Source organism: Neolamprologus brichardi, chromosome 13, assembly GCF_056152115.1.
Source record: "Neolamprologus brichardi isolate AB-2024 chromosome 13, ASM5615211v1, whole genome shotgun sequence".
NCBI classification, from domain to species: domain Eukaryota; kingdom Metazoa; phylum Chordata; class Actinopteri; order Cichliformes; family Cichlidae; genus Neolamprologus; species Neolamprologus brichardi.
Genome location: NC_142116.1, coordinates 32058799 through 32072787, shown reverse-complemented (window position 1 = coordinate 32072787; position 13989 = coordinate 32058799). Strand labels below are relative to the sequence as shown.

Here is a 13989-nt window from a genome sequence, read left to right as displayed (position 1 = left end):
AATGATCGTAATCAGGTCAAATCATTTTCCTCATCCTCAGTTCAGTGGCTCAAGTATGGCTCTTACACACAAGGCGTTTTTATCAGACATGTGTTACGTGTTTTTCAAATCAGGCAAATCTCAACCCCCTGCTAGGTGCTTCTTTTTCGGACATTAACACGGCCACTCAAGACAGGCTCGCTAGATTGAGAGGCGAGCATAATGTGCAGCTTGTGATAATCTGGGAGCATGAGTGGACCGAGTTAAAACGTACTGATGAGAGTGTAATCAGCTTTCTCAAATGTTACGATCCACCCTTTAAATCTCGCTACACTCTCTTCAGTGGTTGCACAAGGCCAGCACGGCTGCGCTGCAATGCTGGGCCTGGTGAAAACAATTGTTACGTGGATGTTACCTCCTTGTATCCGTTTGTAAATAGCACCTGTAGGTACCCCTTAGGTCATCCTCAAATAATTTTTTCTGAATTTTCAGGACACAAAAAACTACTTTGGGTTTATCAAGGCAATTGTATACCCACCCAGGGGTCTTTATTTTCCTGTTTTACCGTATAAAACCCAATCAGGCAAGCTTGTGTTTACGCTCTGCCACACTTGAACTGAAATGAACAACCAGGAGCAGGCGTGTAACCATAGCAATGAGCAGAGAGCTCTCAGAGGCGTGTGGACCATTCCTGAATTTAACCTTGGGTTAGAAAAAGGTTATAGAATAGCTAAAATCATCGAGGTATGGCACTTTGAGAGACAGAGTAACACAATATTCACACAATATGTACATCATTTCCAACGCAAAAAACAAGAAGCTTCAGGCTATCCATCAGACTTTGTAAGTGAAGAGGATAAGATGCTTTACATCAATGACTACCAGGCTAAACAAGGCATCACTTTAGACCCTTACAGTTAATTATCTCTCCTGTTTTTGTTCAATTAAAAAAACTAAAACGCATTTACATTTAACATAAGTGACAATCATTAAAAGCTTTCAGAAAGCATGAAGTTTGGTTAAAATTCTTAGCTTTACATGATCAAATGCCTATAAACTGCTTTACAACACATGAGACCAAGGCATCATTTTACATCATCATAAGTCTTTCCACGCCATCTCTGGGCTAAAACAATATACAGTGCTGACTGCATGCTGTAGACAGCGTGGCTCCCAGCTGCCTTTGATGGAAAGATACTCGATCAGCATGCTTTTTCAAAAAGGTTACACTGCTTTTGGGGTAAAATGGATAATCCGGTGGGAATCCGAACGAATCATAAAAACTGGCACCTCCATCTTTATCTAATGAAATCGCCAGCCAGTGAGTTCCAGCTTTGTTCCTTGGCTCTGTATTTATGATCAGATATGCAGGCCATTTAAATGAATGTTTGAGCAGCAGCAGCAACTCGTCTGAGGCCCAAACCCCACAGAATCTGTCACCGACCAGCAGCCTCATGATTCTCTCCAATTGATGATTGTTCATGATTGGAGAAAACAGAAACCTCAGTAATAATCAACCAAAACTTGTCTTTTTGAATTGATCTCGAGACTTGAATCGTAATAAGCATAAATGATCAGCATTGTTGTGTGAGGCAGCGGGACTCTGAAGCGCATTTCAAGTCTCAAGGAACCATTTATTATCGGTGATAACACTTGGCTGTCATCTGAAGGACTCATATTGAACACGAACAGAGTATATCCTTCCTGAAATTCCTGTCTGTCAATGCACAAGGACAGATCTTTCAGGTTTCTTCCAGTAGCTGTGTAAAGGCTGTAAAACTCTCTTAGTGCTCTAATAGGGTGATATGGTACTACAAGGTCATTAAGATAAGATGGGGCCTGATTATTTAAGACCTTGTATGTGAGGAGCAGGATTTTGAATTCTGGATTTAACAGGAAGCCAAAACAGGAGAAATATGCTCTCTCTTTCTAGTCCCTGTCAGGACTCTTGCTGCAGCATTTTGGATTAACTGAAGGCTTTTCAGGGAGTTTTTAGGACTTCCTTCACAGCAGATGGCCGCCCCTCCCTGAGCCTGGTTCTGCTGGAGGTTTCTTCCTGTTAAAAGGGAGTTTTTTCTTCCCACTGTCACCAAAGTGCTGCTCATAGGGGGTCATATGATTGTTGGGTTTTTCTCTGTATCTATGAAGCGCCTTGAGGCGACTTTTGTTGTGATTGAAATAAAATTGAATTGAATTGAATTGAATTGCAGACCTGGGTATGGATCCAACTCCATCATCCAGTCTGCAGATGACACCACGGTGACTGTCTCATCAGAGACAACGATGAGTCTGCTACAGGGAAGAGTAAAGCACCTAGCTGTGTGGTCTGACAATAACCTGCTCCTGAGTACCAGCAAAACCAAAGAGCTCATTGTGGACTTCAGGAGGGAGAAGACAGACCCCCATGTCCCCATCTACATAAATGGCACAGCTGTTGAACGGGTCTCCAGCTTCAAGTTCTAGGGGACCCACATCTCTGAGAATCTGTCCTGGTTAACTAACACCTCCAGCCTGGTCAAGAAGGCCCATCAGCGCCTCTTTTTCTTTACGACACTGAAGAAGAACCACCTGTCTGCTGACATACTGGTTAACTTCTACCGCTGTGTGATAGAGAGCATCCTGACCAACTGTGTCACAGTGTGGTATGGGAACTGCAGCGGGTGGTGAAAGCCGCCCAACGCATCACAGGGACTCCACTTCCTGCCATTGAGGATGTCCACAAGAAGAGATGTCTATGCCAAGCACGCATCATTCTCGAGGACTCCTCTCATCCTGCCTCCAGCTCCTCCCCTCCAGACGGCGCTACAGGAGCCTTCAGACTAAAACCAGCAGGTTTAGGAAGAGCTCCTCCCCACAGCTGTCACCCTACACTGTTCACTATTGTAGTCTGTTCAGAGAGCTATGCTTCCACTGCTGTAGATATATTCATAGCACTCTGTAGATCTGTTTACCTCACACCGACACATCTGTATATTTGCTCTTATTGCACTTACTGATAAGATGCAAACTGTATTTTGTTACCCTGTATTTAGACATGTATGACAGTAAAGTTGAATTCTAAATGCTAAACATTTAAACAAAAGCAGCTACAGGAGAAGTTTTTAGAAGTGATTTTTAGAAGGCCAGTAAAGAGAGCATGGAGACAGATGGAGGACGCCAAATCCACTGAATCTACACGCTTCCTGTTTCCACCTCATCCTTCCAGTGCTCTGCTATACTCCCTGCTCTCTCTACCACAGCTGTCTTTGAACTTGCCTGGGCCAGGTCTGAGTCCAGCTTTGCAACTCCAGCCAGGTCACATGACACAGGGGTGTGGTCTGATGTCAGCAGGCAGGTCAGTGGAGCCCTCTGGTGATGGATTTATGCCAGTGAAGCAGGAGGAGGCCTGAGAACAGACTAGCAGGACAAAGTAGCATGTAGTACTTGAAGGAGTCATCACAGCCAATCAGCTCTCAGGAAAATGGAACATCACATACATTTTCTCTTCTTTGATTTTCATCAATGTATTTCCTTTGAAATTTAAAAAATTATTTTTTTATTTTGAAATATTTCCTTCTGTCCATATTTCTGCCTGATTAGAAGCTCGTAGGCACTTCCTGTCACTCTACAATAAAACAATGTAAAGGCTGCCCTCTCTGCCCTCCCACTAGCTGACCTAACTGACACAAGTAAACTGTGCTACGATGCCCTACATGGACTAAGGTTCTTGGCCACATACATACAGATTTGTGTGTCTGTAGAAATCCTGCCATGAAGCTCCCAGCGCACATTTTTGATGCTTCTGTCTGTGGCAGAGGAGGTTTGGAGCTCTGCAGAGCCTTGGTGACTTTTACTGACTATGCACCCCTACCCATTTATTATGAACTAACAGCACAACTGTTTGTGTTTTTTCTATATTACACTTGCATGATTTAGATTTATACTTATGTGGCAGCTGTTCACTGGCCTGACAAAGTTATTTTAAATGATATCATGTCATGAATAACACAAGTTCTTTTCCATGAAAACTAAAAGTGGTGAAATTCTCAAAAAATGAATGAGACGTGTAATTTGACATGTTTTGTTGTTTTGTGTGTTTGTCTGTGTGAAGTTTTGATGTATCTGAAAAACACAATTTTGAAAACACTGGAAAGACCTCGAGACATTTTTTCTTTTGCTTTGTATGAAACAAAAATTCCCACCAAGGCTTTTCAGTGTGAAATTTAGTGTGTAGAGAAAACACCTGTGCCAGGTTGGCTCCATCTAGTGGTGAATAACGCATTACCACTACATCAGGTGAGTTTTTCTCTGTGCACAGTGACACAAAACTCATTTAACAACACAAACTATTTAAAAAATGATGCAGGCAGATCAAGGCAATGTTACAGATTCAGTAAGAACAGAAGTTTATTCCTTCAAATATGCAGGGCGTCACACTAACACAGCTGCTTATGTCCAGCATCACTCTGTTATTATCAATTTGATTCAAACGTGTCCAGTTTATTGTCTTAAACTGGCATTAAAGCTTCAATGAACTAAAGTGGTCCCTCTGAGTCAGCACCCAGAAAGCTCGTCTCTTTGAAAAATGTGGCCATAAATACGAGCGCTGCTGGGATCTTACAACACTGGGGCTAAATCCACACCTGAAATCTTTGTTTCACTCAGTAACAGCAGCTTTTTAATATTATTGACTATATGTTACAGTCACATTTATATAAAATGTCAAACATTATACGTTAGCTAAAGGTTGAAGTCACAGAATTATACTGAACAACAATGCAGTTTGAGTTCTTCTTGTTTGTATATATTTGATTTACTGTCAGCAGCGGGAGTAAAAGCTAAAGAAGAAACAGTAAAGATATGAATGAATCTCTGCTCTTACAGCTTTTATTGTGCCGTGATGTCTCCTTTGAAACTGTCCTCTTGCTCGTCTTTTGGATGCTCTCCTCTTCTTCACCTTTCCTGTTCCTTTCACCAAACTGCTGCACTCTTGTTCTCTGCTCTCGCCTCCTGTTCTGGTTACAATCAGAATGCAGTCAGCATGTGCCAAACAAACTCCCCCAAATCGATCATGTTTGATATGATGATGACGTTTTTAACATCTTATTTATCAACTTATTTGATGCACTGTATCGATCAATTATTAAACAAATATCAGACTGTAGAAAAGCCAATAATAATGCACCGAGCACGTTCATGCCATAAGAGCTAAATGTTCATCAAAGAAAACCCTGAATGCCTAATACAGGACAGGCCAACAGTTAATGCAGCCACAGATGGACATCAGTCAGCTTTCTGCACTTTCCACCTGATCACATCTGTCCTCAAAGTCACGTCACTTCCTCTGTGGTTCATTTATGTTTACTTTTACATTTGCAGTGACAATAACTTTAGTGACATAGTGCACACATTGTTTCCTATGGACTGCTGGGTTATCTTGGTTTATTTCAGTTAGTATTTTTAAAGGTGAAGTCAGTCATTTTTAGGTTATTTGATAGAAAAGAGGATCTTGTACTGATAAACAAACAGAATAGTGGATAAAAATGACACATTGTTAAACGTGTCATTGGTCACTGCTTACTTTCCTCATTCTTTAAGTATTACTCATCCTTAGTGTGTCATTTATAAATACAGATATACGTTCTTAGAAAGAACCACTTCTGAACCTGATCTCTTTACTCCAAGGAGCTTTTGTGAGTTATCATTGTGCCAGAGGAGGAGGGCATCCACTACTTCTTTCATGTCACCTGAGTTCACCTGTGGGAAAGCACAGCGCTGAATCCCCTGACTATTTCTTTGAATTCAGGAGGACTAGTGAACTAATCTTGAGTGATTACTGAGTTATCTGACTAAAGCCAATGAACCAGAGAAATTCTAAACTCTTAAACATCCAGAGATGTCTGAATTTATGTCTGCACCTTCACACTCCAGATATGAAGGATCATACCTGTTTTACCTCCAGTGTTGTGCCAAAAAGTCATCGTCTGACAAAAACTGATTTCCAATGTCTTTACTTATGTTGGTAAATAGACTTTAGTGAACATGATCTACAAAAGGGTTTATATCAAGTTTAATAACCACCCATTTTTTCAAGTATATTTATAACTCTGTGTTATTGTAACTATATCAAAACCAACCCAGTCCTTTTGGGACACTTAAAATATGTTTAGAGAACTATTATTATATTTGTTGCAGTTTCTGCTCCTCTTGGCCAGATTACCCTTTAAAAAGTCATTCTAATGTCAAATGAATGAATAAGAAGTAAAAAAAAGCCAAAAAGTGATTGCAGCTTCTACCTTGTGACAGGAATGTTATTTGTGGCACAAGATGACTCGATATCACTCATGAGGGATACATGTGACATGTTTCACATATTAGAGACCAAAAAGTTGTCTATAGCAGTTTATCCCTCCTGTTATGTTGCGGTCAGATTGACCCAGAACAGAAGAGATGTCACATGTCATCTGCATCACTACAGAAAACAAAAAAAATCTAAATTCTAAAAGAAAATGGTAAAATAATCAATGCCAGTGTTTCTGACACTTTTGGATGAGTAAATTTGCCCCGGGTCAAATGAACCCAGAAGCATAATTGGTGTTCCTGGAAACCAACATAACAGGAGGGTTAAATATGATCAACTGGTTTTTGACAAATACCGAAAATGAGTTTATGGCAGATATGACTTTTTGACACAACACCAGCTAACTGACAAGACCTAGTTAAAAGCTAATATTACGGCTGAATATTAACCTAACCTTAGGCTCCAGTATTCTAAAACTGGCACTTCCCCTCTGATAAACCACATGATCATGTAACAAATATGTCAGCTTACCAAAGAACAGAGGACAGTTTATTCAGGGTGTGGCAGCACTTTACCACCTGTGTCCAACATATCATACACATTTCTGGACTGGAGCACGTACATCGTTAAAAACTCCAGGACTTCATCACAGCCTCTCTCACATCCGCTTCACATGTGTAGTTTACAGGAAACTTAAATAACACTGGCTGAATATGTTTGTAGCAGGATAACATTAGGCTCCCTTACAGTGGGGCAAAAAAGTAAGTTCCCCCACTTAAAATGATGACAGAGGTCAGTAATTTGCACCAGAGGTACACTTCAACTGTGAGAGACAGAATGTGAAAAAAAAATCCATGAATTCACATGGTAGGATTTGTAAAGAATTTATTCGTAAATCAGGGTGGAAAATAAGTATTTGGTCAATAACAAAAATACAACTCAATACTTTGTAACATAACCTTTGTTGGCAATAACAGAGGTCAAACGTTTACTATAGGTCTTTACCAGGTTTGCACACACAGTAGCTGGTATTTTGGCCCATTCCTCCATGCAGATCTTCTCAAGAGCAGTGATGTTTTGGGGCTGTCGCCGAGCAACACGGACTTTCAACTCCCGCCACAGATTTTCTATGGGGTTGAGGTCTGGAGACTGGCTAGGCCACTCCAGGACTTTCAAATGCTTCTTACGGAGCCACTCCTTTGTTGCCCGGGCAGTGTGTTTTGGATCATTGTCATGTTGGAAGACCCAGCCTCGTTTCATCTTCAAAGTTCTCACTGATGGAAGGAGGTTTTGGCTCAAAATCTCACGATACTTGGCCCCATTCATTCTGTCCTTAACACGGATCAGTCGTCCTGTCCCCTTGGCAGAAAAACAGCCAAGGGGCATGATGTTTCCACCCCCATGCTTCACAGTAGGTATGGTGTTCTTGGGATGCAACTCAGTATTCTTCTTCCTCCAAACACGACGAGTTGAGTTTATACCAAGAAGTTCTACTTTGGTTTCATCTGACCACATGACATTCTCCCAATCCTCTGCTGTATCATCCATGTGCTCTCTGGCAAACTTCAGACGGGCCTGGACATGCACTGGCTTCAGCAGCGGAACACGTCTGGCACTGCGGGATTTGATTCCCTGCCGTTGTAGTGTGTTACTGATGGTGACCTTTGTTACTTTGGTCCCAGCTCTCTGCAGGTCATTCACCAGGTCCCCCCGTGTGGTTCTGGGATCTTTGCTCACCGTTCTCATGATCATTTTGACCCCACGGGATGAGATCTTGCGTGGAGCCCCAGATCGAGGGAGACTATCCGTGGTCTTGTATGTCTTCCATTTTCTGATGATTGCTCCCACAGTTGATTTTTTCACACCAAGCTGCTTGCCTATTGTAGATTCACTCTTCCCAGTCTGGTGCAGGTCTACAATTCTTTTCCTGGTGTCCTTCGAAAGCTCTTTGGTCTTGGCCATGGCGGAGTTTGGAGTCTGACTGGTTGAGGCTGTGGACAGGTGTCTTTTATACAGATGATGAGGTCAAACAGGTGTCATTCATACAGGTAACGAGTGGGGGACAGAAAAGCTTCTTACAGAAGACGTTACAGGTCTGTGAGAGCCAGGGATTTTCCTTGTTTGAGGTGACCAAATACTTATTTTCCACCCTGATTTACGAATAAATTCTTTACAAATCCTACCATGTGAATTCATGGATTTTTTTTCCACATTCTGTCTCTCACAGTTGAAGTGTACCTCTGGTGCAAATTACTGACCTCTGTCATCATTTTAAGTGGGGGAACTTGCACAATCGGTGGCTGACTAAATACTTTTTTGCCCCACTGTATATGATGGGATTTAAACAGGGAGAAAGAAGAAAAATGTTGGCATCAGTTACCAACACTTCACTCAACTGAGACTCACTTCTGCTTAACACTGGAATATGTGAACAGATTACTTACTGAGTCCTTTCTCAGTCCACGGGTTGTAAAACCACAACATCCTCCATCCGTAGTAAGAGAAAGCGTCTGTGGCAATAACCAAAATGTCTCCATACAGCCTTTGTGAATAAGAAAACAGTTTTAAAAAATCTTTTTAAAATGTATAGAGCTAAATATGAAACGTGTCTGTGAGTCCTTCAGTCCAAATACTCGAGGTCGAGAAGAATATATAGCAGCCGCTGATCCCTCAATGGCACCAGTAAGACGGCAGGACAGCAGGGCCTCTTCCTCAGCAGAAGTCTCCTCCACTGGAGAATGACACATGAGTATTTTAAAGGTACTGCGTGTACAGATATCACCGCTGGCTCACACAAGCTTGCTCTGACACAGCTACAGACCTTGGCTGTGTCCCAATCCAGCGACCGCACGCTCCTGAGTACGCATTTTGAAACCTATTACGTCACAGCGACGTGACGACGGCCAAATGTAATAATGCCAACATACTGAAGGAACAATATTTGTCTCTTATATATGATACATCTATATCAGGGGTCGGCAACCTTTCTGATGACGAGTGCATCTAAAATTTCCTCAGAAGTCAGTGTGCCATATGATGCATTAGCAATAAATTTAATAACGCTCTATATGAACAGTTACACACTATATAGAACAACTTTATAGATTATATTTGTTCACAGATGTTGGCAGCTGTCAGTGAATAGTTATCAGCTATTTTGAAACAAAAAAGACTTTTTCTCCATAACAGCAAATGAACTGAACAACAGAAAATACAAATGCTGTTTATGGTCTCCTCACAACAATGATAAGAAAAATAAACTGGGCCAATATGGCATGTTTGTTAATACAGAGACACACATGTTAATGTGATCTCTGGTCTCCCACTCAGAGACACAGGTCTCCCAGTGTCCAGCATTAAGACCTGAGGACTCATGTGAGAGAAAATCTGCTCACACAGACATGTAGAGCCAAACACTGTCAATAAGGCCTCTGCAATGTTCTGAAGACAGTTACACTTGTCAGGTAGTGACGTCCAGCAGGTGAACATGCAGCTCCATGAACACACACAGCTGTGGATTCCAGCTGCTTCGATGTTGCATTAACTGGCATTAACTCAGCCAGTTAATGTGAGACAAATCCAGCTGCTCATTAAAGATTTCTGGTTTGATCAGAAAAGAAAACATTGGTCCAAACACCTGAAAGTCCCAAAAACACATTGTGAATTCTGTCTCGAGTCTACGGATGTATCCGTGTATCTCCGTGGTGCTGATGCTGAGCGGACAGCTGCTGAAGCTTTTGAAGTGTCTGAATGTAGAAAGCTAACAACGTCCCTCTCACCAGTAGGCTAAGTTATTTTAACCCAATTACAAGTTGAATCTGATTGTTAGGTTTGTTAGCTAAGATACCGTCATTAAGAAGCGGCACAATTAATGTGTCTGTGAGCTGATTTGCGATGAGCACCGCTGGCCCGGCCATTTATTTTTTAATGCACCTTCTCAGATTAATTCACTGCGTGTCGTGCCCAGGGCTGGACTGGGACAAAAAATGGGCATTTTGACTAGAGACCGGCCCCCCAGGTATTAAAGCCATAAAGCCTTTGAATGAAAACAAACGCTGTTGTGACAGTGATGTACAGTCTTGTTGGTATATGTATGATTTTTATACATTTTACATCAGATAAAAACTTTGGTTGTAAGATTCAGATAATTATTTAATAACAGTGAGACATTTTAAATGAGAATAAGAAAGTATTTCTTTGTGCCCCCATGTCCCTGTTAATGCCCTACCTGCCCCCCTGGCAACACTTTGCTAGACCCGCCCCTGCACAGTTACCAGCTGTCAGCTGCTTAGAAAAGGATCCTGGTGTTATTTGTCTCTCAGAAACAGTTCATAACTTCAACTCATTCATGTCACCTAAAAGGTAAACCTGTTTCTCCATCAGCTGTTCAGCTCTGATGATTCAGTAAGGACATCTCCTGGTTTCATCTTCATGTTTCCCTCTCACCACATATCCAAACCCACATCATGACCAGCAGCTTTACAGCTGTGGCTCCAGCAAACATCAGCTGATACTAGAAATTAATATTAAATAAATTCTAACAACAGCTGATCAAGCTTAAACGTGCTGCTGTTGTTTAGCGCAACATCAGCTGGTTTCCTCTTTCTGGCGCAAAGTGGGCAATAAACAAACAAGAGAGACGATCAGCTGATCATTGATCAGATTCATGATTGAAGTAGAAACAGGAGAGGGAGGGGGAGAGAATGAGAGAAGAAGAGGCAGCTGACAGCGTAACGACAGAATAAATCCAGCTTTGTGTCTTTTTCCATTCTAGCTGAAGTCCGGTGTTCTGACAAACCATCCTACTTTGGCAAAACGTCCTACCGTAAGTAGTTTATGCACATTTCTGTTGTCACAGAGAAATTCCAGCACAAATTTAAGTTGGTATGACGGTTTGCCACTTAACTTTGCCCATCAGAGTATGCTTGTAGCTCATATTCACAAAGGTAGGATGGTTCGCCACTTAATTTCGTGTTGTGCACATGTGCAGAAACAATGGGTAGGATGGTTTGTCAGGTAGGATGGAACGGGACAAACTGCATTCCTTTTCAGTGTTTATAACGTTACAAAAAAAATAAAAAATCATCGGCCCACCGCGCAAATGCCCGGTATGCCCGATGGCCAGTCCAGCTATGGTCGTGCCATCAGTTAACCCTTCGCCTAGGGTTGCCGACCCCTGATCTATATATACAATGTCAAAGATACTTGTCTTTGAGTGAAGATTTAAGGTGACAGGAAATATAAATAACTTCAACTTGAATCTTTGACACAGAGTTCAAGCTCACTGCTGTAATATATCATAATAATCTGACAATACTATAATATTGGCCATATTATATTTACATTACCACAGTGAGATGACTTTAGTTTCATGAACAACATTAACTAATTATTATTTACTAGCTAATCTTAAATGACTGTTCAGTACAGAAATGAAGCCCAACAATCATGTTTTACAGTCCTGTGGTCTCAGCCTCAGATACTCAACTAATCAAAGTGATGTCATGACAAAAATGATTGACCAGCAAAACAATTTTCTCCTTCATTTCTGTCAAACAAAGCTGTATGTAACGTGTCTCGCAGTTAGTATCATGGTTGCTAGGCAACCTGAACAGGGCGACGAAGCATTGTCACTACCCGATCCATACCGGAAACCCGATCGGTACCCCGCATGCGCAAATCTTACGTCACTTCCTCTCTTTGCCAACATTGCGACATTCAATATATTTGAATGACACGGTTAGCGCCCAGTTAGCTCCTAGCATTTCTCAACAGCTCTGCCTCCTTTTCGGCTGCCCGGGACATTTAAACAATGGATAATCCGTATACAAACAAATTCATGCTTTTCTCCTCAACAGAGAGCGTTCCCCGATTGAACAACAGCGCCGTAAAATAAGAAGAATGGCGCCTAATTACAGACTTAATAATATTGATTTAGCAATGTGTCACGTGAAGATTCAGCAGCCAGATTAAGTGTTTACTGACAATTGACAGTGATAGAGGACATCATCATCACTATTCCAGTCAATCCTCTCCACACAGACAAGCATAAACACACTCGACTGTCACTAAATCAAATTTAACACGCGTTTGTAATGACGCCAATTCAGTTTACAATAGGGTTCATTGGCTCGGTCAGCAGGTGGCAGTATCCTCGTACACTGGGGAGTAAACTGCCATTAAACGTACAGAAGAAGAAGAAAACATCTGCACATGCGCAGTAAGGATCGGGGAGTCCCGATCCGTAACCATCTTTTCATTTTTCGTTTTTGTCTACATTGTACTGAAATGCTTCATTATTGCAAAAATTTTAAGATATACTTATTATTCTTAACATCTTAACTGATACTCTGACCCATAACTATCGTAAAACGCTACGATCGGAAGTAGACACCTTTCGCGCATGCAGGGTACCGATCGGGTTTCCGGTATGGATCGGGTAGCGACAAGCATATAATTCAATTCAATTCAATTCAATTCAATTTTATTTATATAGCGCCAAATCACAACAAAAGTCGCCTCAAGGCGCTTCATAGATACAGAGAAAAACCCAACAATCATATGACCCCCTATGAGCAAGCACTTTGGCGACAGTGGGAAGGAAAAACTCCCTTTTAACAGGAAGAAACCTCCAGCAGAACCAGGCTCAGGGAGGGGCGGGGCCATCTGCTGCGACCGGTTGGGGTGAGAGAAGGAAGACAGGATAAAGACATGCTGTGGAAGAGAGACAGAGGTTAATGACAGATATGATTCAATACAGAGAGGTCTGTTAACACATAGTGAGCGAGAAAGGTGACTGGAAAGGAAAAACTCAATGCATCATGGGAATCCCCCGGCAGCCTACGTCTATTGCAGCATAACTAAGGGAGGATTCAGGGTCACCTGGTCCAGCCCTAACTATATGCTTTAGCAAAAAGGAAAGTTTGAAGCCTAATCTTGAAAGTAGAGATAGTGTCTGTCTCCTGAATCCAAACTGGAAGCTGGTTCCACAGAAGAGGGGCCTGAAAACTGAAGGCTCTCCCTCCCATTCTACTTTTAAATACTCTAGGAACAACAAGTAGGCCTGCAGAGCGGGAGCGAAGTGCTCTAATAGGGTAATATGGTACTACAAGGTCATTAAGATAAGATGGGGCCTGATTATTTAAGACCTTGTATGTGAGGAGCAGGATTTTGAATTCTGGATTTAACAGGAAGCCAAAACAGGAGAAATATGCTCTCTCTTTCTAGTCCCTGTCAGGACTCTTGCTGCAGCATTTTGGATTAGCTGAAGGCTTTTCAGTGAGTTTTTTGGACATCCTGATAATAATGAATTGCAGTAGTCCAGCCTGGAAGTAATAAATGCATGAACTAGTTTTTCAGCGTCACTCTGAGACAGGATATTTCTAATTTAAATAAGTTAGCAGTTAACAGAAACACAAAGACACTGATGCCATCATCAGTCATGTTTTTAGAGTCTGATCTAAATTTTCTACTGTGAACATTGTCGTCTCATATTTTCTCTAGGCTTGTTCAATTACAACAGTAAGCCCGTGGTTGTAATTCAGCCTGGATCTAGTTTGTTGCTGTCATGAGTATCATCACGACGCCGAAACAGGTTCATTTAAATTTATCCCCAGTGATAAATTTATTCTTAAAAAAAAAAAGATTTATACCGTCCCATTTCACAAGCCTCTCACTCACCTCAGCATGGCTGCCATCGGTCACATTTTAACTGTCCGTTTTACAGCCTC

The 13989-nt window shown here is 41.6% G+C and overlaps 1 long non-coding RNA gene across 1 annotated transcript; it reads right to left on the bottom strand.

Annotated features, from left to right (window-relative positions):
* Positions 1–3243: 3243 nt before the first annotated feature.
* LOC148100078 (uncharacterized) lies at positions 3244–8985 on the bottom strand. Its single transcript, XR_015719901.1, has 3 exons — positions 8704–8985; positions 4841–4973; positions 3244–3364 (listed from the first exon to the last, which is right to left on the bottom strand). It is a non-coding gene; the product is annotated as an uncharacterized LOC148100078 (long non-coding RNA).
* Positions 8986–13989: the final 5004 nt, after the last annotated feature.